General features: G+C 43.9%; 1 long non-coding RNA gene across 1 annotated transcript in view; it reads left to right on the top strand.

The window, feature by feature from the left end:
* Window positions 1–4,201: 4,201 nt before the first annotated feature.
* Window positions 4,202–12,256, top strand: part of LOC109483206 — a 13,700-nt gene continuing 5,645 nt past the window's right edge. The window contains exon 1 of the long non-coding RNA XR_002140999.1: window positions 4,202–4,417. This is a non-coding gene — a long non-coding RNA (uncharacterized LOC109483206). The remainder of the gene's footprint in view (window positions 4,418–12,256) is intronic.

Raw genomic sequence — 12,256 nt, 5'->3', positions numbered from 1 at the left:
TTTTGTCAGTGGCTCGACTTTCCATTTTCCCCGTAAAATGACTAAGTGGGAGACCAGCTCCTCCAGTGGCAATGATCACCGGCTGTAGATAATAATGTCTAACATAAAACCGAACCCAGAGGCGTAATGAGCATGTTTTACTCCTCTTACGTCCATCTGCGTCTATAACAGCATCATTACCCCAGCAGCGTGCTAGCGATATCCACCAATGCAATCTTGTAGCAATCTTCCGTCAATTGCCGAGAGACAGTAAAGTATCCCATCCAGTACAGTTTGCCTGGCAGCTAGATTACCATCGCCATGTTAGCTTGATCTAACTATTAGTCTGAGATGGCGGGTTTCTTCTTTCGATGTCAGTGAAGTGACGTTGTCGGCGTATTGTGATGACGAGGCCCACCGGGAACTTAAAATTCTGATGAGCAGCATCTACTATCATATCAAGATGTAAAGAACTGATCAAGATTGGTTTCTGACCCACGAATAGCATACGCGTTGTAAAATCTAGTTGTGAAAGTTGTTGTCTGTGTAATAGGTACTGCCAGATGGTCCCGGAATCCAGCCTTGATAACTCTTATCCGAAAATATCATGTAAGCCGTAAAATAAGATGGGAAGCTGGGATGAGTTATTGGGAAGTACACATTTGGGGGTCTCTCGTGTAGGTGTGTGTAGATCATATTGGTGCAGCAATCCTCCGGCATATAATCCAGCTGGGCATACTGTTCAAGCATGACACACAGACCTGCTGCTAAAAAAGCAACTTTTCTGACAATTAGTGTCTGTGTCTTCTCCCATCAACACGTTCGATATGGCAATGAGAATTAATTATGCAGTAGTTATCGCCTTTATTCATGCCAATAGTCGTTTATAGCTGACGTGCTCACACAGTCCCGACGTATGCATCCTATGCATATGTGGCTAATCTCCAAGCAGATAGTTTGATGGCTGCACTGCAGTATCGAATTGGCAAGTATCGAAACTGTAGAAGTATCATTGGCAGGGCAATATCCAAAACGCCACCCGAAAATGGCTGGCAAATATTCACCAGTACAAGAAAGAAAGTCCGATGAAACGCCTAACAACAAGTCAAAAACAAGCCAAAGCCCAATCCTCCGCTAGTAGAATACCCGTGGGCATGTCGTAAAACCAGAAGTACGTTCCACATCTTCGAATTTTATCGCCGAATCGTACTGCGCATCACATGAAGTTCCAGCCATTCGTATCTCATTCTATTTTACAGCTGAAGTTGTTGGAGCCTGGGGAACTGCTGTCGTAATGATTGATCCACTCAGACCACATGAAGGCTTGTCATCAAGACACACCTCCGACAACTCTTCGAAAGCTGGCTACACTAATATCTTGTTAGGGCGCCCAGGTTTCCTTTCAAACTTGTGGCACAAGACAGCTTTGTCACAGCATACTAGTACTTTGCGACAGCTTCGTTTTTGGAGTTGTGCGTTGCCGAGAATGATGAAAATACTTTTTCTGACTCAGCACCTCTTTTTGATTCTTTTATTTAGATTAAGGCTCAGTGCAGTTGATAGAAACTAGGATGCAGCATTAAGTAGGTATTGACGCTGTAGCTTAATTGCTCTGAGGGCCATTCAAAACGCCCTTGCCCTTATTCCAAGTGGAGTTGCTCCACATTTCTTTAATTAGGCCTACTCTGGCTTAGACTAAAGCCAATACAGATTTGATGAGTAAACCTGGCCATTTGTTTTTGTGAAAGGTGACCCGAGTGCCGCTGTGGGAACGTCGGTAAGAGACCACGTGATTTGAATGTTGACCTTCCGTTTTGACGTGACCATGTCCTTGGCGTGACCTTGAAACCAGACCAATCCGTTTTCCTAGGCAGACAAATATTTCATAGTTTACTGTTTCAAGTGCGACGGAAATAACATTCGGTCAGGAAGGTTGGAGCCACTGATGCAAAATATATCTTTGTTCTCTTGAATCTGACTTGAAATATATACATTATTCTAGTAGACTACGGGCTTCTTTACTCCGCATTTGTCTAAGTCCGTTATGATTAATTCAATGGAATGAGTCATCATTACACAACTATTACACTGGATCAATAATTTATTGAAGCTAAAGGACATAAGGGCTGACCTAAGATAACCCTACAGGCTTTTGTAAACATTATTGATCTCCACATCTCCTGGGATGTTACTGCTCAGAACTGTGCTGATCCATCAGCTTCTTAAAATACCAGGATATGTGAGAGACTTAATCATACTGACAATTGCTTATGCGAGTACATGTAGAGGGTAGATGTTGAGAAGTATTATTAAAGCTGGACGTCATCGCATTTCTCAGTGTCGAGAATACTCCTATTTGGGCCGGTGAATGCTGGAAAGGGCTTAAAAAAACTTGTATCACAAAATAAAGATTAGGTCCCACAGACCAGAGCTGAGCACGGAATATCTCGCTCAGGTAGGTTGGCTATGGTCCCATATTTTTTTCACTGTTAAATGGGACGAGATTAATTACGTATTAGTAATTAAAACAGTAATTGCTGCTCATAATGTGTAGTACATGGCTGGCAGCAGGCAATAAATACTGGCGAGCGGTGAGTAAACGGTGCGATTTATACCCCGGGTTTAGACGTAAAAGTTATGACCAGGGACAACGTCCATGATCCTGATTTGCTACTGGGCAAATTAGGATTTCCTGTTAATATATTAGAGTCAGGCGGATTGGGTCACTTTTGGGATGTCACATTAAGAGTCAAATGACCCCTAATAGGTCTATCTATGATATCATGAGACACTGCCGTTGTGCTCAGAATCGTGTTTCATCCAGAATCATGCTCAGTCATGGTTCTGGATAGCTCACGCGTATCAATAACCATGGGTGGGAAAATCAACGTTCTTGGATACTAGGAGGCTGTTTCGAATCGTACCTGATTCTAAATTTGTCTAAATCTGGAAGTATCTCTCACTGCTCGGGACCTGAAGAAAGCAGAGGCTCTTCAGATAGACACAGACGTAATTCTCAGGTTTAATTGATACCAGTTCCCGGATCACCATGCTCGATTCCAGTCTTGATCCTCCCTGGAACATTATAATTGCTACAGTCTGGCAGATTTCCATGGCGTAATTGCTTGACCTTTATTTATAATTCATCAATTAAATGTGTTCGAGGTATGTCTGAGCTGAGAACTTTCCTCCGCTGCCATTAAATAAAAACGTAGGGAATACCCAAGGCGCTTCTTCTAATGCTGCAAGATTTGGTTGCCACTGTGTAGACTGTACATTGGCGACGCTAACGCAATTATGCTCATAGACCTTAAGACAAAACCTTATTTCCTGACTAGATTTCAATACCCAGGAGATATGGCGATTTTATAGCCAATTGTGGGAGATTCCGTGGTCTCTATTTGTACAATCAGCGCTCTGATATATGTATACATGTAACATGTTATAACTGTCTAATCAGTTAATGGTCGTGCGTCCAGAAAGCAATTTCCGGGCGCCTTATATCAAAACGCCAGACGCCAAATAAATAAGACAAGTTCCATTCTTGTTTTACGGTAACGATACATACAAATTTAACAAAGGCTGCGGCAGCTATGTTCCTACGAAAAATGCGATGGTATTTTGCTAGCCTCTGTCACAGACCCCGTTTAAATTTGGTTTCTGGTTCTGAATTTGTTGCCAACGGCTGGTGGCCGTTCAATTCTGAGCAAGAAATTAGAATACAGTACATAACGTTACATGTTTTAAATCAGAAAAACCATAATCGTATATGGTTAAAGAAAAAATTCTCAGTGAGGTCTTTTAAAAAAATATAAGCTTATCCGAGCTTCCTGGCATGCAGCTTTAATGGATTAATCAAGGAAAGTGACTCCTATTAGTTCTAGCTGATTATAATGGTTCTATCGGGCAATGGTTGGAGCCACTCCATTCCACTTATCCGCATACTTGATATCTCATTACTCTCATTCCGATAACATTCTTTCCCACATCTTTGTCTTTCGAGGTAAATGTATTCCCCAATCATTTACAATATATGCCTGTTTCGTTACTGTTCTTATTTAAACCAGCCCCACTCGGCACCGAATAAAGCGTACCCCTAATCTTTCAATGGGATAACCCACAACATTCAAGAAAAGCCGTGTATCGCGAACTGCGTCTCTCCTAACTCTCCGGCACGGAAACGTTGCCAAGTTCCTGAGGGAGCTATTTTGGACCTATTTCATTTTGATCCCGTGATTTGTACGTCGGTGAGCAACAAGAGCGGTCTGGATATTTTTCTCTGTACAACTGACATCCCCGGCTAGGTGGTTAGTGGGGCAACAAGACTCATACCCGACGTCGGGACTACCACTGATTTTAACCACCGTATTTTTGTCTTGTGACAGCAAAAGATTGCAACCCGACATGCTTTGATCTAGCGGAGAAATGCTCTGTTGAGGTAGGTGTATACATTAGCGTATGACCACCTTGTTAGGATAACCTTTGACTTACATTTCAGCTATCTATGACGATACGGCGATTGTCGAGGATTTTCCCTTTTTGTGCCAATCGGTGTTGTGATCCCAGCATGACCCGTGCAGTTATCCATTTACGGGATATTTTATATGAAAAATTTTTGCATTATTGATAAAAAAAGGGCCGTCGTTGTTCCAGCGAGTCGGCTGCATGAAGTCCAGGGAATACGCCTGTTGAGCCAGTCTGCACGCCGCTAGCTACTGTATCATTCTGTATTGGATGGTCGATGTTTGGTCTGGATTTTCATGAGTTAAGTTCAATAAGTCATCGTACCTGTATCTGTGTAGCCGGTATGACCGCCCTTGGGCGTAACACTCCAGCTTCGCAGGCGGCGCGCTGTGGTACCAACTTGTTGTATATAAACTGAACTACCTGGCACACCTAACCTTTGTATAGTGGACATATTATTATTATTCTCACTGCTGTGACATCCGTGATTCCCAAGCTGATATCGATGTCTGCGTAGGGCGTGCAGAGCTAAGTGGTTTGAAATTGGCACCAGAATCCATACCCTTCATGCTAGAGTGCTGTCGGGACCTACACAGACCACCTCCAGGACCTTTAAAGGCACACAAAGCAATTTTAGGGCAGTGAAACTGGATTTTTAAAGTCAATTGTCACAGATTTCAGTCGGGATATTTTTGCGAGGTCCCAGAACAGCCGAGAGGCTGGGCTGTGTTGGCTTTGGTAATACAGTGCAAAACAATGCAGGGAGGGCGAACAGTGGATGAGAAATGCTGACCTAATGACTTATGCCGATGTCTAAACATTTATCGATATCCAGCTTCCATACGATCTGTGACTATGTCAAAGAAACAAGGTCATCTGAGCTATTGGCTTATCAACGTTAAAGCCTTACATGTATGTAGAATTGAAGGAATTAGCCGTATAAAGACGTTGCTCGTACCGCATAAATGTTTTACGATCCCCGCAATTAGACTGAGCACGAGTTCGATTATGGCCTGTGATAATGTCATCATGACGAACCATCAGATACACACGTACTGTGTGACTGTGAAGTGCAATGCGCTGGCAATATTGGCACTATAAATTACGATTTTTGACTACTCGAAGCAATTTTGAGGCTATAATCGATTTCGTGAAGGGGATTACTGAAATTCCCGGGGAAGCCTCAGGCATAGAAGCAACCGATCACCGTTTCCTTGTTCCAACACGTATCTGTAGGCACGGGCGAGTTGGGAACCCATTCTCTGTCCTTTAGCCGTCTCATAACGTTTATTCGCCCTCGGGGACTCTCTCTTTTGTCACGTTTGAACGCCATCTGCAATCTAGCCATTCGGGGCGCATTTATGGAACAATAATTCAGCCCTTCTCCCCTACAAGGATCTTATCAAATTTTCACAGCATCCGTAACGACATGGCAAAATCGATATGAACGAAGGTTCGTGCACAACGTTATACCCAGATTTTCGCCTACAAAGGTGTCATAAAAACACACATTGAATATAGCAAATAACACGGACCTAACAACCCTGGTCAAGATAACCATTCTGCACAAAAGGTAAATTTGTAGCGTGCATCGGGGTACCGCTGTGTACTAACAGAGTTGTCAGGTGGTTCATCGTTAAAACGAAAGTGGGTCATGGTGGCTTAGCTTTACGATGATTTCTACCGAAAGGAAATCATGTTTTATGATCTCATTTGGCAATCTTGGAATCTGAACCAAGACCAACGCCACAAATTTCATTGTTTGATCACATCCCTTTATTGATTAGTTTGACCTCATTTTTCTATGGAGTAGGTTGTTATCGATGTGTGGACATGTCTAAATACGGCCATAATCTTCTTGTGACGGAATGTGGTGCGGCCCTCAGCTGCGCGCTTGGGATAGAGTACTTGTTGAGAGATGTTGTTGTATATCCAGAACCGTGATTTATCCATTGTCTACGCTGTTGATGTATCCACAACCGTGCTTGGGCCGTTGGGGCAAATCTACGTTCTTGGATATGAGAAGACTATCCAGAACCGTGCCTGATCATAACCCAAACTCTTTCAGGCATCAAACTAGATAGACACGGTTCTGGATACAATTGAATTGGGGTTTGGGACGTGTCTCTCGTTCTCGTCTCTTAGGACCTGGTTACATTCGTCGTAGGATCTTCGTACGATCGCACAAACTAAGAATATTCGAAGGATAGTCGTGCATGTGTTGTACAAATCCGGCTGTCTTGTTACCGAGAAAGCTGTCGGCATTTGGTTCTGTCACAGCCTGCTTGAAAAATCAAATCTACGATTACCTAAGACGCGAATAAGACCGCGCCGTTACATCCCATAAATTGTGTGATATTTTCTTCTGAAGCATATATATATGTCGTAATAAAATACTTTTATCAGTGTGAATTCGTACAACGTTAACGTTCTTTGGCTGCAGTGTTCTGCACCGACTGTATATAGTCAACGTTCTCTAGTGTAAACAACAGTCGCCAGCTGGTCCATTACCACTAATGGAAGAAAGGATGAAAGATTATTATGTCAACACAGCAGCGACTGGCTGTGCTTACTTTTACTTGCCGTCTTTTATACGGTAAGCGCCACAGCCATGTAGCCTTTACCGTGTGACTCCCCATGGGTTTCCCACCTACGGAGGAAGCAGTCTAAAGCTTCCACTTTAGATTCTTTAGTTAAGAAAACAGAGTTCCAATGCGTAGGCGAAGTCGAAAGCCTTACAGTGTACAAAGAAATGATTGAGATTTTCTAAAGATTTACCTGATTACCGATGGCATGCATGACTAGAAAAAGGAGTATGAACCTCATGTTTATATTCCTAAAGGGCAAAATATACATTAATCCTACTTTATGAACTTGCACAGTGAGAAATTTGATTCAGATAAAAATAGCGGGTAGTACTTATCGAAGCAGAAACAAAGCATTTGAAAGCATTCCCGTACGCGTATTCGCTAAAATGCTTACTTTGTAAACCTTTAGGGCTGGAGCACCTAATAGGAACCACAACGATCGGTTATTTCATCCAGAAAGTTGCTAGATAGCATAACCAATTCGATTTTAGCCCAGAGGGAAAGGCATTTCTGTTTAGTCAGAGGTTTCTTGAAGAGTTTTAAAAGATGTATTCATAGAACGGACAAAGGTGTTTTTCTTCATTCCCACCGTGACACGGTAACGTGGACTTCACTGACATCCGTAATCGATGTGGCGCATTGTAAGGACAACGCCTGTCACCAGCCGAGATGAAGATACAAACCATGTCACCATATTAAGAAGTCGGTACATCTCTCAGCAGCACCTTTGTTTCTTCGAAATCGATGTCTAGCCATGCATCCATGTGAGAAGGTGGTGCAGTGAGTGCCTTTAGACCAATATGTGTCTGGCGCGAAAGAGAATGTATTATCTCAGACACAATACTGTAATGTGCACAACGTCCCCTGTGAATTCTGATTATTATACTCTCTCAATTTAGTATGTAGTCCCTGTTCACTACGGATAGAATGGTGTAAATATTGGAGACATCATATAGCACTGTTGACCAAATTTGCCATTCATTGTATCCGTTACAAATGTTGCTCAATGAAGTCGATTGCTTCTAAACAACAGTAGACAATATCCGTCCATGCAGTGGAGTGGAAAACACCCCAGGTGTTCCCTACGTCATCCCTCCCGCTCACCCCAGCCGGTCATCACGGCGATCCTCCCCGCCACGCGGGTGAGATGTTCCGCCGTTCCAGGAAGCCAATCTGCGTGTGTTCCCACCGTAAATCCCCCGGCTGTACCGCTCCGTCGGAGCCAGCTGCGCGCGGACAGACGCCGTGTTAAGGGCTTGATGTAGGAGAGCCTCCAAGTGAGCTTCCTGTATTGGCAAACTGCTTCCTGACAGCGGAGATAACCTGAACGTCTTGATTGAATCACTCACCGGAGCCTTGTACGGATTTGCCTGTCCCGTCTGTGATGTAGACTCGCCAACTTCCTGCGGAATGCTCAGACCAGAGTCTTCCTCGTCACGCTTGTGGACTTTTCCGTCAATCCAAAAGCTTCCAATGTTAACTTAGTCGGGAATGTGTCTGTCGCGGGCGGGTGTACGTTTGTGTGGCACTGATTGTACGACAAGTCAGGCGAGTACAACACCGGATATATGGATGTCATGTGTGAAGGTAACAGTACTCCTCATCTCTTGGCTCTTGCTTTTGTTGACTTCTCTCTCTGCACTTCAAAACCCGAAGATTCTATGCATATGGCTGATCAGCTGCCTAGGTTGTCTGGCTGGATGATTTTTGTTTTGATGATGAGATTCCGTGAAGATTCATCCCATGATTTGGTTGAGTTTTAGAGGAATGTCAAGTGAAGGGTGGGTGTGGTGAAACATATCTTTTCATACATTGGCGTATTTTGAGGTACGCCAGCGACTTAATTAGTAATAATGGAACCCTTCAGACCCTTACTCATATAGATATCAAGACAAGACGTGCTATTTTCGCGGTAGTTGGGTGTTTCTTCTGACTAAATGATTCATACTGCACTGCCTTAATGTGTCCTCTGTGGACACCCTGTCAGGGTAAGTTTACTTGATTAGACAGGCAATAACATTTGCAGACACGCGCCATGGACTATTTATGAAGTGTGAGAGATTGGAACCAGTCCAACCCGTAGTGGGGCGACTCATTCCGAGCGGTACCTAGGGCCATCTATATGTAGTTATGAACCTATCATGAGAAGTACTACATCAGGATCTAATCTACAAATCATCCAGTGGGTATCAGGGACAATTAGATTTCCCTCCGACCCTATGGCTTTGAGCCTGATCATAACGGATTGCGAGAGATACCTCATCAGCGAAACTGTAATATTCAAGTCCCATCGCCATTAAATGGAACCAAACGCGCGCCTTTCATATTTCAGACTAGCATAGAGGATCGAAAGACTAGCAAGGAAAACTTGTTACTTAGCTAAGGTACAAAGCCGGAGGGGTATACATTTGCCATCAGTTATGCCGCTATGATGACTGAATTTTCAGGCGTTACATTATGAAGAAACAAATTCGGCAGGTAAGGGACTCTTTCAAAAGATGCGTACACCAAATATGACAAGTACGAGGGAGTATGGGCGAATGTCCAGAAGATTTAATCTGTTGTTTCCTAAACAGAAAGTTGGACAGGTTACGGGTGAAGTTTTGCATGAATTATTTAGCAATGCGCGAGTATTAGCGTCAAATGTGCTACACGTAAAACGGCCACAAACCGTACTATATGTCACCATCCAAAGTAAACATTATTTCAAAAATCGATGCTAGAAAGTGTAAAATCGAAGTTGAGTGTGCAGAAAACGGCCACTGCTTGTCCAGTTGATCATAACAAGGCACCTTTTTGATTGTCTTGAAAAACGCTACGAGGGGACTTGGTACTGCGCCAAGACAGTCTAAAACAGAGTCCGGGAATTCATGGGCAGTTTTATCAGGATGTGCGGCTGTAGTTGCTCAACGTTCACGTTTCACGTCCACTTGGCATGTTTTAAGGCTGATTTGGGAGTTGTTAAACACGTTATAAACTATGTAACGTTTCATAGATGTCATGAACGTATTGATTACGGCTTAATGTTTCTTCTGGCACACAGATCAACAAGGCCGTTGACCTAAAGGATACGTGGACAAAGGGTCCCTGTACTCGCACCTGTCCTTGGTGCTGAAAATTCGGTAGCTGGGCCAGAAATCAGATGGAAACAAGATGGACTAAATCGCATGTTAACATTTCAAAAGCAAACTAGTGTATATGTTTGAATTTGCTTACTTGGACAGCTTTATTCGCCGGTAACACTATTTGTTTCTAGCTGTTTCCCCCAGAAGACCAGTATTGCCATGATTCCACTCAACCCTTGAACTTAGACGCAATTAGCCTCTCCTGGGAAATCAGGAAACATTGTGGTGGCAGCTCAGCTGGTATAAACCTTCGTCTGGGAAAGTCCCATTCTTCCATTGGATGGACTTCTGACAAATGGGGCCAATTTTGTTCGGCGAATTGCCGTGAGGAAGATCAAGGAAGATAGACGGCGCAGGTGACAGTTTTAAACAAAGGCGCAACTTGATGAATGGTTCAGCATCGCTGTATGCCAGGAAAATAACGTATGATCCCAGGATAAGTTCTGAACGTTATGTATACCTACCGCTTACTACCCCAGGTCACTGAGCCGTGACAGTTCTTTATATACATGTATATGCCCACTTCCCTTGTGAATATAGGCCATTATGTCCCCATATCTCTTCATCACAGACAACGTGTATGCACTTCTAATACGTAAAATAAACTTAGTGCAAGGCGATAACATCATTTTACTTCATGGTTAATGCCCCTCGGGGAACAACGTCTATGTGCCCGCCGAATGTGTGTTTATAATCAGACGACTGTAATGTGTTTTTGATTCAGGTCCAGAGGCAGATATAAAAGTGAGATATGCGCTGCATGTGCATTAGCAAACGTGCGTTATCGTGAAGGGAAAGCACGAAGAGGGTTCTTTGTTCCTAGATTATTCACCCACTCCATCTTTCTTAGCTGCCGAAAAGTAATTAAAGGGAGAAGTTATCTGTACCCTGTGTGAGATAAATCATTAGATGGCGGTTTATACCTAATGCATGACAGCAGATTTACAGGGAACGCAGACCATGCTTATCTCGGAACGATATGGAAAGCTGTTAACTCGGTTAAAATCGAGAGAGATTCAGAACTGAGATTGAAGCCCTAAAAGTTAGCTTGTTTTGCAGTAAAAAGCGTTCGAAAAACGATTTGGGCTACTTCCAGCTTTAGTGTACAGTTACTGTGCTTTCTCGTTCGTAACGGCGAAGTAGGGATAGAAATAACTAAGCCATCAATGTATCCACACGGCTTGTGACATTTTAAGGGTCCATTATTGACTAGAATCCACCGCCTTTCCTGTCCATTGTCGCCGTGAAATCGATGACTGACGCGATGCTTCAGTAATCTGCGAACGGCACATGCCACCCGGCAGGGAGCGGTCACCACAACCCGGCCTCGCGGAGGTGCGTCCGCGAAGTAACGATCGGATAGCGGGAGGGGGTCAACACTACGCGAGGCTATACGCAGGAATTAAACACTGAAAATGTCACGTTTATTTATAGGTAGTTATAACGTTGGATTGGGGAGAAAATATCTGCAGGCTTCTTAATTGGTGCCGATTGCATTCGATACCAAAAAATCTTATGACAACATGCATGTATGATGAATTAGGGTAGAACGTAGCTGATCTGTATCATTAGCGCCCTGCTGACGTTATTGAAAGGCATTTCGACAACTGCACCATCTGATTCCCGGCGGTTATCTTTAACTTTTCCAGATGCCATTTGTCGCCAGTCAATATCCAGTAAGAGCCCGTTGGTTGATCATATCTCGCTGACTTCCGTCTCCGCCCGTGGTTTATCGGCGATGCATGAGGCTTTAATTGAAGAATTATCCGCTCGGCTTGCTGCGGAGTCGCTGGTGCGGAGACTAGGCAGCGCGCTGCAGGGGTAAGGGGAAGGGTAATGTGTCATATGTGCAGAACGACTGTGAGTGATAACTCATCATATAGATCAGATACCCTCATCGAGTCCTCTATTACACACCCCCATGAAACTCCTTCCTCTTCGCCCCGCCGTTCTGCTTCGCCCCCGCCCCGTTCTGCTTCGCCCCCGCAAAAAATCTGCTTCGCCCCCGTCGTTCCTCTACGCCCCCGGCGCAATTCTGCTTTGCCCCCGTCCTTCTGCTTAGCCCCCAATTGGCGGCACAGCTCACAGTCGACACGAAAA

Source organism: Branchiostoma belcheri, unplaced genomic scaffold (genome assembly GCF_001625305.1).
Source record: "Branchiostoma belcheri isolate BF01 breed outbred unplaced genomic scaffold, Haploidv18h27 scaffold11, whole genome shotgun sequence".
Lineage (NCBI taxonomy): Eukaryota > Metazoa > Chordata > Leptocardii > Amphioxiformes > Branchiostomatidae > Branchiostoma > Branchiostoma belcheri.
This window is presented reverse-complemented; position numbering and strand designations above follow the sequence as displayed.